This window comes from Ambystoma mexicanum, chromosome 1p, assembly GCF_040938575.1.
Source record: "Ambystoma mexicanum isolate Mex_15411 chromosome 1p, UKY_AmexF1_1, whole genome shotgun sequence".
NCBI classification, from domain to species: Eukaryota; Metazoa; Chordata; class Amphibia; order Caudata; family Ambystomatidae; genus Ambystoma; species Ambystoma mexicanum.
In genome coordinates this window covers 198558659-198573280 of record NC_090921.1, presented here as the reverse complement: position 1 = coordinate 198573280, position 14622 = coordinate 198558659, and the positions used below count along the sequence as shown (strand labels likewise).

At 45.3% G+C, this 14622-nt stretch overlaps 1 protein-coding gene across 1 annotated transcript in view; it reads left to right on the top strand.

Annotated features, from left to right (window-relative positions):
- The window catches only part of LOC138467257 (extracellular calcium-sensing receptor-like), a 151682-nt gene that overhangs the window by 83430 nt on the left and 53630 nt on the right, over positions 1-14622 (top strand). The gene's annotated exons all lie outside the window — the stretch shown is intronic.

The window sequence follows — 14622 nt, the reverse complement described above, 5'->3', positions numbered from 1 at the left end:
GAATGTGTGGGGACGTGCTGGAGCACCTCCTCAAACATTTAGTACCCCATCCTGCATCCCCAATGGACCATGCCAGGGTGGGGTGGTAACCTATTTTTATCTTTGACAGTGCAAGCCAGCCCATGAGTGCTACCTCAGCTGCTTGTTGTAGCTGAAGTTGTGCTTAGCATTTTAACTGGGCTGGCTTGGTGGTGAATCAAAAAAAAGGTGTTTTGGTTCCCTCTTGCACATTATAGACATGCCACCCAAGCTCTTATCTGTCTAGGAACCCTTCCAATTATTTGGCCTACATAAAAGGACACAATGGCCCTCATTACGACCCAGGCGGTAAGTGAAAAACGATGCCGGTAAATGATTACCGGCATCGTTTTCCACTAGGTCCGATCATGACCCGTAACCGTTAACTACGATGCCATTAGCGGCATCGTAGTTAACGCTGCTGCTAACTGCACCAAGGACGCGCGCACGCGACCTGCCACACCGCAAATACCGGCATGGTGCAAAGCTACGCGAATGACGACCCAAGCGGACATGCACCTAACGCCATCACCCAGCCCGTTAAGTACCTTACCGCCATGGTGCTAATTACGCCATTGCGAACCAACCGTAAAGGGCCTTGTGCAGTGAATCCAGCTGCCACAGGTGCACAGAATCAGCACAGGTGGAGGCAATACAGACTCAGGAAGTACAAAAAGAGCACACCCAACCCCTTCCCACACCCAGTCACACTCCACAATGATTCCAATAGGACTAGCAATGTTGGGGCTGGAGGACCTGATAGCAATGCAAGTGCTACAACTTCAACTACAACAACAACAACAACAACAACAACAACAGGCTGCACAGAGGAGACACAGGAGGAGAAGGAGGGCAAGGCAGGGCCTGCAAGCCCCACCAGCACAGCCAGTGGCACCACACAGGCAGCCCACAATCCCACGCATCAGAGCCAGTCCATTCAACCTCACCGCTGAGCAGATCCACACCCTGTACCGTTTGGACCGGGACACCATCACCGCCATCGTAGACATGATACACAACAACATCGTCAGCATGATAGAAACACCAACCGCCATCCCACCCCTACTGAAGGTAGTGTCTGTACTCCACTTCCTGGCCACAGGCACCTACCAGCACACAGTGGGACACGTGCATGGCATTTCACAACCATTATTCTCACGTACACTGATCCAAGTGCTTGATGCCCCCCTCAAGCACACAGACGACTACATCTCATTACCACGGTCTGCCCAGGAGATTGCAAACACCAAGGTGGGTTTCCATGCACTAGCCTGCATACCTGGTTGCATTGGTGCCATTGACTGCACCCATGTAGAATTGGTGGTGCCACATGCCATGGAGGTACCGTACCGCAACCGTAAACTATTTCACTCAATCAACGTGCAAATGGTCTGTGACTCCAACAGGATCATCACACATTGCTGTGCCCGATTCCCCGGAGCAACCCATGATTCAATGGTCCTTCGGAACTCCACAATACCACGCTAAATGGAGCGACATGCAGGGCCAAGATCCTGGCTACTCGGTGAGTCACATGTCATGACCATGGAAAAGTGAAGTGGGTAGGTCAATGTTGTACCAATGCATACTCCAGGGAGGGGGGTAATGATGCATACTCCACCTGGCTGAAAGGGTGGGGATGATGCATACTCCACCTGGCTGAAAGGGGGGGGGATGATGCAAACTCCACCTGGCTGAAAGGGGGGGGGATGATGCCTACTCCACCTGGCTGAAAGGGGGGGGGTGATGCATACTCCACCTGGCTGAAAGGGGAGGGGAATGATGCATACTCCACCTGGCTGAAAGGGGGGGGATGATGCATACTCCACCTGGCTGAAAGGGGGGGAATGATGCATACTCCACCTTGCTGAAAGGGGGGGGGAATGATGCATATTCCACCTGGCTGAAAGGGGGCAGGGGGTGATGCATACTCCACCTGGCTGAAAGGGGGGGAATGATGCATACTCCACCTGGCTGAAAGGGGGGGGAATGATGCATGCTCCACCTGGCTGTGAGTAGTAGAGACAACGGAGCCAGATCATACCCTAAAGCAGCACAAACTTCAGCTGACAACACTAAACCTAATGGCCGATGTATGCAGCCCCACCACGTGAATGAAGGTGTGCCCCAACCATGACACAACCATCTGCAAGTGCATTGTACCAATTCACACCACATTGACCTCAACGAAATGCATCTACATGCACGTCACCAGACACCATCCACTGAAAGGCCTGTCCCCCATAACTGCGCACGAATGAGGCACATGACGGACAGAAACATCAACACACCATCACACAGACAGCAAGGCCCACAAAATGTCCCTATCAACATCAGCATTGCTCACTGGGGTCATGATGAGGCTGACAGCAATGTTGCAATGATGTGAGCGTTGACATCACAGGACACGTGCCAGGCAACCAAAACAAACGGCATGAACGAACACAGTGGATGGGCACTCACAAGGCACATGACCCCCCTGCATACATTGGTTGATGGCAAGCACAACATTCCATAAGAGCCATGAGCATATACTGGTCGCATAGTGTGAATCAATTAGTGCATTTAAAAGAGGTCCGAAGTAACAGTTGGATGCAAGCCATGGTGGCACGTCATGTTCTGAAATAGACGTCATGACTGACACATACATTCTCGTCCACATACAGATGATGCAGGCTATCCCCTGAATAGGTGGCTCCTTACACCAGGGAACCCACAGAACCAGCACGAGGAGGATTTCAACCATGCACATACACGTAACCGTGTGGTTATTGAGCAGGCATTTGGCCTATTGAAGGAACGGTTTCGCTGCCTCAGCAGGTCTGGTGGGGCACTCCTGTACCGCCATGAGAAGGTGGCAAAGATCGTCATGGCATGTGTCATGCTACACAATATGTGCGTCAGATGCAATGTGCCCCTGCTCCCTGCTGCAGAACTGCAACCACCTGACGATGAGGATGATGAGGGTGGGGATGGGGCAGCACCTCATGGAGGCGGTGATGCACAGGAGGGGCGTGAAATGCGTAGTACTCTGATGAACCAATTATTCTAGCACACGCGGATGGGTGGTATCACCTGGAGATGACGATTGTGTCACTGTGTGCGTCTGTTATATGGACACTGGGGACTGTTTACCAATAAATCACGCATACGCAATGAGCAATGTCCACACATGTGATTTGTGCAAATATGAAAAGTGTATTGTGAAAGTGATTTTGGTGAACACACCCACCCCCTCCTCCGCCCGCCCCCCTGAACTCCCCAACACACCCACTCCCCCCTCCCCCCTGAACTCCCCAACACACCCACTCCCCCCTCCCCCCTGAACTCCCCAACACACCCACACCCCCCCTCCACCCTCCCCCCCTGGAATCCCTACAAAGGAGTGAGTAAGTCTGTGCAGCAGTGTGTGATGTAGGATTTCTCCACTGTCCGGCCACTATTGGCAGCCCCCTCCCCTGGCCCCCGGGGCACCCCTGCCTGTGCTGCACAGGTTCCTCCCCGAACGGCGGATGGGGCTGCTTGGTGTCGAGCTGGCACCCGAGGAGGTTCCTGCCTGCTCATATGGACGCATGTCCCGAATTGTCTGCACTAGTTCTGAGATGACGTGCCGCACAGCGGCGAGTTTTGCCCAGATGTCCTTTGTGGAGGATTCAATAGCAGCCTTCACTGTCTCCGCACATTTCTCCATTGCTGCAGTTGCCCCCCCGCAGTCTGCAACGTGCTTATTAAGGAGCGAGGATAGTTGCTGCTGCCGGGTGACAATCTCCTCCAGGGTTTGTTGGTTCCTCTGGCCCATGGCTAATGGCAGTGGTATTCCCATTGGGCTGCTCACCTCCTGCAGCGGGGATGGAGTGCCTGTCCAATTCTCATCCTCTAACTGCCCCTGTGTGGCATCCGCATGCGGGCTGCTTAGGGACAGGTAGGGGGAATGAGGGTGGGCAGTGGGGCTTCCAACATCAATCTCCTCAATGATCCCTGCTTCGCTATCGGAGGAGGCTGCAATGGCAGCAGTTTCCCCAATAGTGCTGCTTGCAGCAGAGCCTGTCCCTTCTGTGGGCACAATTTGGGTAATGTCCGCTGCTGCTGCTGCTGCTGCTGTGGTGCCTGCTGGGGTGGCTGTCAGTGCCCTGTCCTGTTTTCCTGGCAGGGATTTTGGCTGCTGTGGGGTTTTCCTCGGGACGGCAGAGGTGGAGGGTTGTGGTGTTGGCACAGTTGTCCTGGCCCTCTTGGTGGGTGTGGAGGCAGTGGTGTCCTCATTCTCAAGGTCAAAATTTGAGCCTGTGGTGGAGCAAAGGAGGGAAAGTGTTATTGATGGGTCTGCGGACATTGGGCGGGCATTGTGACGACTGGCATCTTATCAGTTAGTACATGCGGCACATTTGAGGCAGGGGCATACAGGTTGTCTCCCTTTTGTGTGGAAGTAGCATGGAGGTATGTGGGAGCCTGCAGTTAGGGTGTGCATACTGCATGTGTACAGGGTGGAGATCGGATGTGTCTGTGGGCAGTCTCCTGCTGATGTGTTGCATTTACACTATGGGGCAACATTGTACTTCACATGAATGGACTTTGGTGAATTTTGCATGGCTTGATTTGAGCCACCTACCTGCATCGCCTGATGTCGGGGCTCCTCTCTCCATTCCTCCTACTCCTTCTATGCTCTCCATTCCGATTGTGGAGGCACAGATTTCCTCCCATGGCTGCAATTTAATAGGGGACTCCGATCCTCCCCCGGTAGCCGTGCCCAGGTTCCTGTTAGCCGATAGGATGCTCCTGACTCTGAGCCTGAGATCGTCCCACCGCTTGCGGCACTGTCTGACATTGCGGGGTACAGTCCCAACGGCACTAACCCTCTGAGCTACCAGTGCCCATATGGCCTTCTTCTTGGCTATGGCCGGTCTTGTCATTTGGTTGGAGAACACCACTGCAGCGTTCTCCTGGAGGGTCTCCGCAAGCATGGTAAGCTCCTCTCTGGTGAAGCGGTCTTGCCGCTGGCGGTCACAGGCTTTTTTTACCACTTTAGGCATTTTCTTGCAGGAAGAAGGCTGCTGATGGTATTTGCTGGGTCTCAGGCTCGGATGTCCAGTGGTTGCGGAGGATGGCAATGGATTGTGTTTTTAAAGATGGCCGCCGTGCTCTTTCCCGTTCCGCCGCAGTGACGCTACTTCCGATTTCGCTTATTTACGGTCACCGCTAACTATGGTCACTGCTATGAACAGTGGTCGGGGTGGCGGAAGTGCACCTTGCACGGCATACGATGCCAGTAGGTGCCGTTTTGGGGGCATTAACGCCATGGCGCAGTTTACATTACCGGCATGGCGTAATGCTCGTGCATGATGGGTCGTAATGTCCCGCTTTTTACGGCTTTGACCCAGCACGTATACGTTAGTTACGCCATGCCGGTAATGTCGTATACTTACCGCCTGGGTCGTAATGAGGGCCAATGTTTTAATCAATTTCATTGAAATGTGAGAGAACAATCATTTTCACAGAAGACAGCGCAGTACTATACAGTAAGATAAGATGTGTTGTCGAGGATCACTATCATGGAATGATTTGTCCAGGATCAGGATGTCTTGGCTTTGACAGTCTTGAATGTGACTACCTAATCACCTCTCCCAACTCCAACTTTAGGCTTGGCATTGGGGAATGCCACATAATTTTTACAAGCCTTTTCAGAAGAAGTAGAGCTCACGAAATGTACCATACTGTGATATGCTATGCTCATATTTTAAACCCGTGACATCTAGTGCAGGTATGTAGATATGTTGCTTTGTAACACAGTATAAACACAAGAAAGTTTAGCATCCTCAGATATAGAACAGGCAACGTCGACCATATTAGAGTTTGGTACTGTGGTCAGGAATACAAACAAAAATCTCTGTAAGAAGTGCTTAACACTCTCAGCTATCTTCTGAACCACAGTGGTACTTATGGTTGGTGGTATTTTTTGTTGGTGGTATATTGGTATTTCTGTGGTATAGTGGTGAACCTAATAATTGTTCTTATACCGGGGTAACTAACGGTAAGCAAAGACTGTACTTAGTACACTCTAAATGATGACTTTATGCCCTTTCAGTATTTATTTACAATGCTACATTATGTCCTTTTGGCTTGCATCTCAGAAAACATTTACCATGTAAACCAAATATGACCATTCGTTCAGAGCCTCTTAGAAGAACACATTTTACAGTGACTATCTTTGCTTTACATTTTACAACATGTGATAATGTGAAATACCACATGCAGTAAAATGCAATTACCACTTACTTCACCTCTGCATGGTAACACAAGAAACCAGTGTACATAAATAAATACCAGCGCTGACTTGTTTCTTTTGCAAGCACTTAAATAATTGAGCGTCATGAATAAAACAAAATAGCAAATGTAATGCATTGCAGAGTTGTTTGGCTTTGTTCAATTGCCCATGTTAACTTCACACTCTGTTAGAATAATGCAATGGGCCTCATTAAACGGTAGGCGGTAAGGGTTTACTGGTACCGGTAAGGTCACCGGTACCGGTAAACCCTTACCGCCTTACTACGAGGTCCCTTTGCGGGACCCGACCTTAACGGCTGGGTACCGTAATTAGCTCCGTCCCCATTCCCATTGATCCCTATGGGGCAAAAATAGGAATGGGGAAGGGCCATGGAGAAAGGGGGAATTACTGCCCCGCCAACCTTGGAATGTGGTGGTAATTCCCCTTTTCTCCATGGTGGTACCGGTATGGTACCTGCGGCAACAATGGTGCTAATAGCACCATGGTTTACCGCATTAATGTGTAATGAGGCCCAATGTGTTTACAATTCCAGCAGCAATATTTAGCACACATTTTTCGTTCTTCCACCCCATGCGATTATCCCTCCAGAACTTCAGAGAATTACTGTAGCCCTGTCTCCCACCTCTAACTTGACAGAGAACACTATGCAACGACCTTGAGACACTTAAATCTGAGAGTGTTAACTTCTATGTTTTGCCATTATTATTTTTTGGCAACAAATTCTGCATTGGGAAATACACTTCACTTCAGTGTAGTGGGGACCAAACAGACTTTGGGATGCCTGATATGTAGAATCCATACAAAATCAAATTCTACACTTGTGATTTTAAAGCTACACACACCTCAATTAACCAGACACTCACCAAGAATGAAGCTTAATCATGTGCGCCTTCGGACAGCTCACTTTCAGCATCTATCAGGATAATGCGGCAAGGGAGGGTGCCTTCATCTGTCTCTATTCTCTTCTGAGCTTGGAAGGAGCCCACACAATCTTTGCCTCAGCCTGCCTGTCAGCACTTGTTGCACGCCCTCAGAGTCAGCCGGAGATTAAGAGTGCATTAGACTGCCAGCCATTTCTGAGATGTTAAATGTTAAATGTTAAATGTTAAAGGTATTTGTACCGCGCACCGTCACCAACGGAATTGGTCCCCAGGTGCTCTGGCGGATCTGTAAATGATAAAGATGGGATGGGTTAGTAAGGTGAAGAAGGGAGTAGGATAGTGAGAGGAGTGGTGTTCTGTTGGCAGCTTCAACTCAGTATACACCAGGTGCTGAGCTTTGGTGCGGGTATCGGATCAGAGTCAGTCCGCGTGTGCTGTTGTTCCGGTTTATGTGTTGTTGCAGTGTTGTGAAGTGCGTGCGGCTTGTTGTGCGAGAGATGGTTTATTGAGTGAGATAAGTATGCAGAGTTTGAGCTTATATTGGTTAGTGGGTTACCTGACCTTTACCATGCTAACATTCACAGTTCTGTCTGAGTGGCACTTGCTGGCCTTCACACTCCCATCTAGACGCGGCGCAGGCCAGTGCCTAGGACTCCATCCAGGTGTGGTCATGCCCACATTCGCACTTTTATCTATATGCGGGGCAGGCTAGAGTTTCGAGATCCGTCCAGATGTGGGCATGCTAACATTCACAACTCCATCCGAACGCCACACAGCATCCCAAGAGACCCTCTGACTTAAGACTGCCCAAAATGTAAAACTTGCTTACTTAAAATATATAAATTCCTGCATCTTCCAGTGACAGTATTCCATCAGAGCCACCTCTCGTTTTCAATTAAACAACTCTCTGGAAACTTCTGAGTATGTGACAAACCTGCCAGCTTAGAGCGGCAGCACCGGATGCAAGAGTTACATTTTCCTGCTCTTTTCTTACTTGTTTTGCGAATTGACAATGGAGCTAGTTTGCAGGTCGCCTCACATTAAAATCCTGTTGCATCTTCACTGCACAACCATTTCTTTCACGTTTATTTGCTTGCATTTTAAATTAACTTTGCACAGCACAAATGCTTGGCGCTGGCATGCTTTTTGTGCATCCACAATACTGACATACTAAATTTAGCCTGACTCTCACATGTGATTCTGCCACTCGTGGCTCACTAATGGGACCAATGTGTTATCCTTGTTGAAATGTGGAGCCCTACTTAAAATTCTAAGTCACCTCTCTTTACTACTTTAGTATATTGGCAGCAACAACTTAAAATGCTACAGCAGTTATACTATAGTATGCGCACATACTGGATGGACTACAGTGAACACAGGACGATGTACATTATTAATTGGTCTGAATGGAATGTACTTGTGAGCAACAGCTAGACAGCAGGTTTATAGCCATACCTGTCCACTATAAAATATTCTGATGTGTTATTTATGATTTTTAAGAAATGGGCATGTACTTCTTTGTATCAAGCCTTCCCTCTAATCTATCCAATCCGTATCTAGTATTTCCCTCACATATCTATATTGGAATTGTAGGATGACAATCAAGGGCCACTTCCGAGTCGTGCTGCCATACAATTGTAGATATAGGCAATAACAGACTTAAGTGTGTCTCTTACGTCACTACTGTCCATATATAAGCAATCTGGGAAAATGTACTGACAATTGTATCCAGGATAGTAATATCTCAAGAGAAACAAGTATTTGCAAAGCTAACAGTTTTGGCGTTTGTGTATGGATGCAATAGACATTTTCCAGTGGCATCCATAATGGTGATACCTGACTATAAAATGGTGACAGCTGGATAATGGTGATTATGCAGGGTTATGATAGCAGTGGCAGACACATGCCTATTTGACAAATATGCACAATCTAATACTGTTGGCTTTGTCAATGCTTCTTTTTAAAGAAACTCAAATGTATCTAACAGATTTAAACAAAGTGGCTGAAGATACACTTGGTCAAGGCATTTTTATAAAACAAGTAGAAATTAAAGCTGCAATTAAGACATGAAATCTCAGCAAACTGCTTTGAAATAAAACTTGCACGCCAACATATAATGTTACAGCTTGATCACGGAGAGTCAAAGAGGATTCGTTTTGGGCTGGAGGAGCAGGTAGTGGGTGGAAATGGATATAGGGATTATAATTGTTTTTTTTTCAACGCACTTAATAAAGAAGATGTTTCTAATCGCGAACCTAGGATTCAAACCTGTGTTACTCTGCACAAGACGAGCATGTTGCCACTGAGGTATACTATCCATGCATGGCTAATGCCTGTCAGTTGGTGTATACATGTCCAAATAAGACTCACATGTAGTGAGTGTAGATAAGAGGGAGATGGCATATGCTGGAGTGTGTCCCTCCTCAAATGTCATCTACCTGCCAGCCGCACTCAAGGGCAATATGTTTGGCTTGAAGCCAAAAAAGTGCACTCTCTGGCACATACATTAAAAATAGGTATCTATTAACTTTGTTCAATAACCAATCTGTTTTTCATGAATGCTATTTTGGCCTTATCTTTTATTGCAGTGACTACAAAATGTATAAAAACATTTAGAAACGAAATGTAACACAGCTTTATTTCCACATAGTCTATTTAATGGATATTGCCATTTTGCTCCAATCCTGGTGTAGAATCTTTTGGGTACCAAAAATGAATACACATTTCTGGTGACTATTGTCAATGTTGGCAGTCTCATTGTCATTTTTGGATACAGAGATCCCCGGTCGAAAACCAGAAGTTCATATCCTCTCCTATTTATGCAGGATGCCATCCTTTCATTATTTAGGACAGTATTCCAGGGACTGAAGGCTGCTGCATACTGGATGATTTCAAATGTAGATCAAACATCTGTATCAGGGGTCCTCCACAAACACAACATCAAAAGTATTCCAAAAAGGTTCATACACCAGGCAAGACATAATACTGTTTATTACAGCTGGTCAGAGACGTTTTTATGGGAGGGCACAAGGGGCACTTGCCCAGGTCCCCCAACCCCACAAGCCTAGCTGATCTGAAGAAGTAAGATTCCATTGCTCACCAGTCTTAACTGGCACGCATCAGGATATGCTATGGGGTGGTGCTGAGGCTCTAAACCCATTGCCTTCTGTTTTGGCAAGTGTATTCTGCCTTGATCAATGCATCATGCATTGCTTTCTGTGTTCACTGTGGAATACATACTTTGTGTGATCCTTATGGCACAACTCTGTAGCATTCTTACCTTCCTGTGGGAATTATGCTGATCATGTGCAATAGGCAATGGTGAAATGCATATTGATAAATTGAGTGCAACAATGGTTCAGAAGATAGCTCAGTGTGTGAAGCACCTTAGAATATCACATTCCAGCAAGGCTGGCTGAGCATTTCCTATGGCTGAAGTTTATAAGCCTGCCTGCATATGTACTTGGTTTTGCAGAACAACATCTGCTATTATCAGCAATGTACCTGCACCAGGCAGAGCTTGCTACAAAAACTAACAAATCATCCGTATGATGAAGGTCTAGAAATGGGTCTGTTCAGATGGGGTGTTGTAAAGCCTAGAGTGTTGTAAAATTGCTTCCAACACTGGCATAAACTGTTACTCCAAGAGGTGAATAAGTATCCTAATTGAAGACTATATAACAACAGCGTTCATGTTTGTATCCTGGATTTGCCAGCAGATGATACAGTGATCCTGGTCAAATCATCTAATACATCTTAAATTACTGCGCTGCGTTCTGTGAGGTTTGCCTTCTTGCAGGCTGCTGGTATCGTTTAGCCCATTACTTGATCTTTCTTCTTATGTAGGCCATTTGGGTGGAAGGGTTGGTAGACAGAAGAGAGTGGACCATATGTTGCTGGCATCCGCCAAGTATATTTTAAGGCTGCTTGTTTGACACAAAAAACATTTTTTTGGGGGTAAAAGTCAAAGGTTTTTATGCACGTTTATAAATGGAAATGTCACAAGCCACTGTTTTGGAAGTATTTAAAGATTAAAATACACAATACAAACCCAGATTAAATGTGTTAAATCACATTGATTGGTATGCTGGTTCTTATATACTTCCCTTGATGATGGAGAGAATGAAGCTAGAATCATTCATATTTTGCATAACACCCTTCTATAATATTTTGTTTCAAAATTGTTGTGTTTGGTAATGTGATTTGTTTACTTTCCAAGTCAGTTTTTTTTAAAATAAAATTAGATTGTTTTAGTTCATGGTAAGAACTGGAAAAGAAAGTGTTCAAATCCAGAAACTTCAGAGTTGGCACAAATCCTAGCTTCTCCCCTTCAACTCTTAACCAATGTGTGATCCTAGGCATGTCATTTAATCTTGTATTGTCTAACATCTCAATATTGCCAGTCCCTATACCTTTCAAAATTGTCAGCCCTTGCAAGTGATTTCCTTCTCATGATATGATCTTCATAAAAGCCTTATTCATGGTTTCACTGTGTTAATAGTGAGCATATTTATGTCACACACCACAGGCATTTGTTCCTTTGATATCAAAAGGCAACACTATTTGAAAACCATATCCCACTTCTAATATCAGTCTGTCTGGATATATATGCCTTCCAGGTAGCTTCTAATCTGCCTCCACTATCCATGCTATGGTATGTGTAGCTTTCTCCTTCCTTCCAATTGGTGGTCTCTATCCATGCATGAGCACTTTTGCATTCTGTGAGGCAGCTAATGTGAGTTCTCCGTCTATTATGGGTTACATGTACCTTCCTTTTACATATGGTCCTGCATTAATACTAAATTTAACTTCATGGATGTTATTGATAAAAAGTATCCTGTATGTACTAGAACGGTTTATAGTGACTTTTTCGAACGTCATATTTTCGCAATGCCATTTTTTCGACACCAAAATGACGGAAAAAATAAATAAATTCGAATGTTTTTTTTTAATGGGGGGTACTCCCAACCCCCCCTTTTTTGTTATTGACACTTTTTTTGAATAACGAAACAAAAATAAAACATACAATAAAGAAAAACATTCAGAAATTCTTTTCTTCTGCATTTTTTGTCTGACAAAATTGCATTTCGAAAATGTGTTTTCGAAAATTTGACTGGATACCACTAGAACAGTACCCCCTTTGTGGACTAATAGTATTGATTTTCAAATGCTACTTGTTTATTATTCTGATTAGAGCAAGAATGAAGAGGGCAAGGGGACTTAAAGGGAGTATACATGCTTGTTATGCTGCGAGAAAGCATATCAACCTATAGATTGTGAGCGCAACGGGTCGGCGGTGGGGGGCGTGACCAGTATTCTTGATCCCATAATTCCTTTGATTTGGTGGAGGGGGGCACCAAAGATGTCCGTGCCCAGGGCCCCAAAAGTGCTTAAGATGGCCCTGCAACTGGTTGAGCACAACTCAAACAGCACAGTGGAAGAGAACTTGTTGATAGGAGCTGACAACACCACCCACTGTGGTCACATGTTTTATACATTTAGAGGTTATTTGCATAGTGGGAAACAGTTAAACATCCTACGAGGCTTATTGGAGGGACTATGTCAGTCCCCTATATCTGTCGATCACCTTCCCTGTGGAGCCACATTTCTTCCCACTCAGACCCCAAAACATTACTTGTTTAGTTATTTGTGCTACGCAATCGTGCCTACATGAGGAACTTTATTATTCTGCCATTGGTCAGCACACATAGACAAACATGAGACATCCTAAGCTTGTGGAAAGGGAGACATTCACACGATATCCGACCAATGATGCACCTAGCGGACATCAGCGAGAGCACAATACCCTTGTTACTTTTCAGGGATGCCAAAATTCACCATCTGATTGGCTCCTTCCCATATCAAACCCTTGTCCCAAATTGCTCTTTCCAGGCTCAACTGCCAAGGGAAATTTGAAACCACTAACCACACTGTGCCTATGCCTTCAGGAATATGTTTTTATGAATTAGATGTTCACAATATGTCTGACATTATCCTTTCCTGGTTCCATTTGTGCTAAAATGGCTACCAGACCTACCGGGCTTGCATCCATCGTGACTTCAGTCTCCCATCTTGGATTGAAGTATTCCAATTGCCCGTCATCAGCTAGTTCCTTTTTTCATCAATTCAAAACTTTGTTAGTATTCCTCACTCCATAGAAATGTCACATCTCTCTTCAACAACTGTCTCAAAGCTTCAGTCATTGTTGCATAATTAGCAAATACCTCGCACAATAACCAGTCATTCTTAAAAATGACCTTACTTAAGCCACATTCTTTAAGGATCCAGCCCTAGAATGGCATTCAGTTTCTCTGGGTCCGCCTTGATCCCATTTTCTGAGAATATATGTCCGAAAAATCTTAAACTATTCCTATTCACCTCACACTTTGGACCATTCAATGTCAACCCATTATCCTGAAGTATCTTGCACACCTGATCCAGTGCCTCATTATGTAGATTCTGATCCACGCCATATACCAGTATATCATCACTATAATTAAATGCATGCTCGACTGGTGCAATAACTCTTCTTATCGTCTCTTGTAATATATCCGCTGCAGAACAAATGCCAAAGCTCAATCTTTTGCACCTAAATAATCCCTCGTTGTAAACGTGGTTATGGGTAGTGAATCTGGGTCAATCACCAGCTGATGATATCCTTGATTTAGATCCGATTTCGTGAATCTGGTGGCTCCATTCAAACAAATGCAAGAAAGGAAGGATAGGACAACTATGGCACACCCTAGTGACGAAAAATGTTTTAAATATTAATAGTCAGCTTAGATACTAGGTGTTTAGACAGAATGCTTATCAAGTATGAGGTGCAGAGGAGAGAGGGGCAACCATGACACCTTGGTTGCACAATACAATGAAGAGAATTTAAGTTCCCAAACCGGGAACTCACGTCCCCTGCACACTATCTAATATCTGGAATACCAGACCAACAAGTAGATATATTTAACAATTGATTTTTCTTAATAAATTCAGGAAAGTCTGTAAATGGTAATGCATAAAAAGCGATAATATGTTATTGCCCCTGATGAAGAGTGTTGTAGCACTCGAAACGCGTTGGGCCTTCCACAGCTTCAACATCAAGAATAAACAATCAAGAATGTTTCTTGTAATCTTACCTGAGTCAAAGTCATTGTTTTGAACATATTATCGCTTTTTATGCATTACCATTTACAGACTTTCCTGAATTTATTAAGAAAAATCAATTGTTAAATATATCTACTTGTTGGTCTGGTATTCCAGATATTAGATAGTGTGCAGGGGACGTGAGTTCCCGGTTTGGGAACTTAAATTCTCTCCATTCAAACAAATGATCATGTCCTCAATACTAGGCTTTGGATGTCGCTCCCTCTGTATTGCTGTATTATGATTCCTCATATCTACACAATACCAAAGATGACCATCTGCTTTAGCTACTACTACCAACGGCGA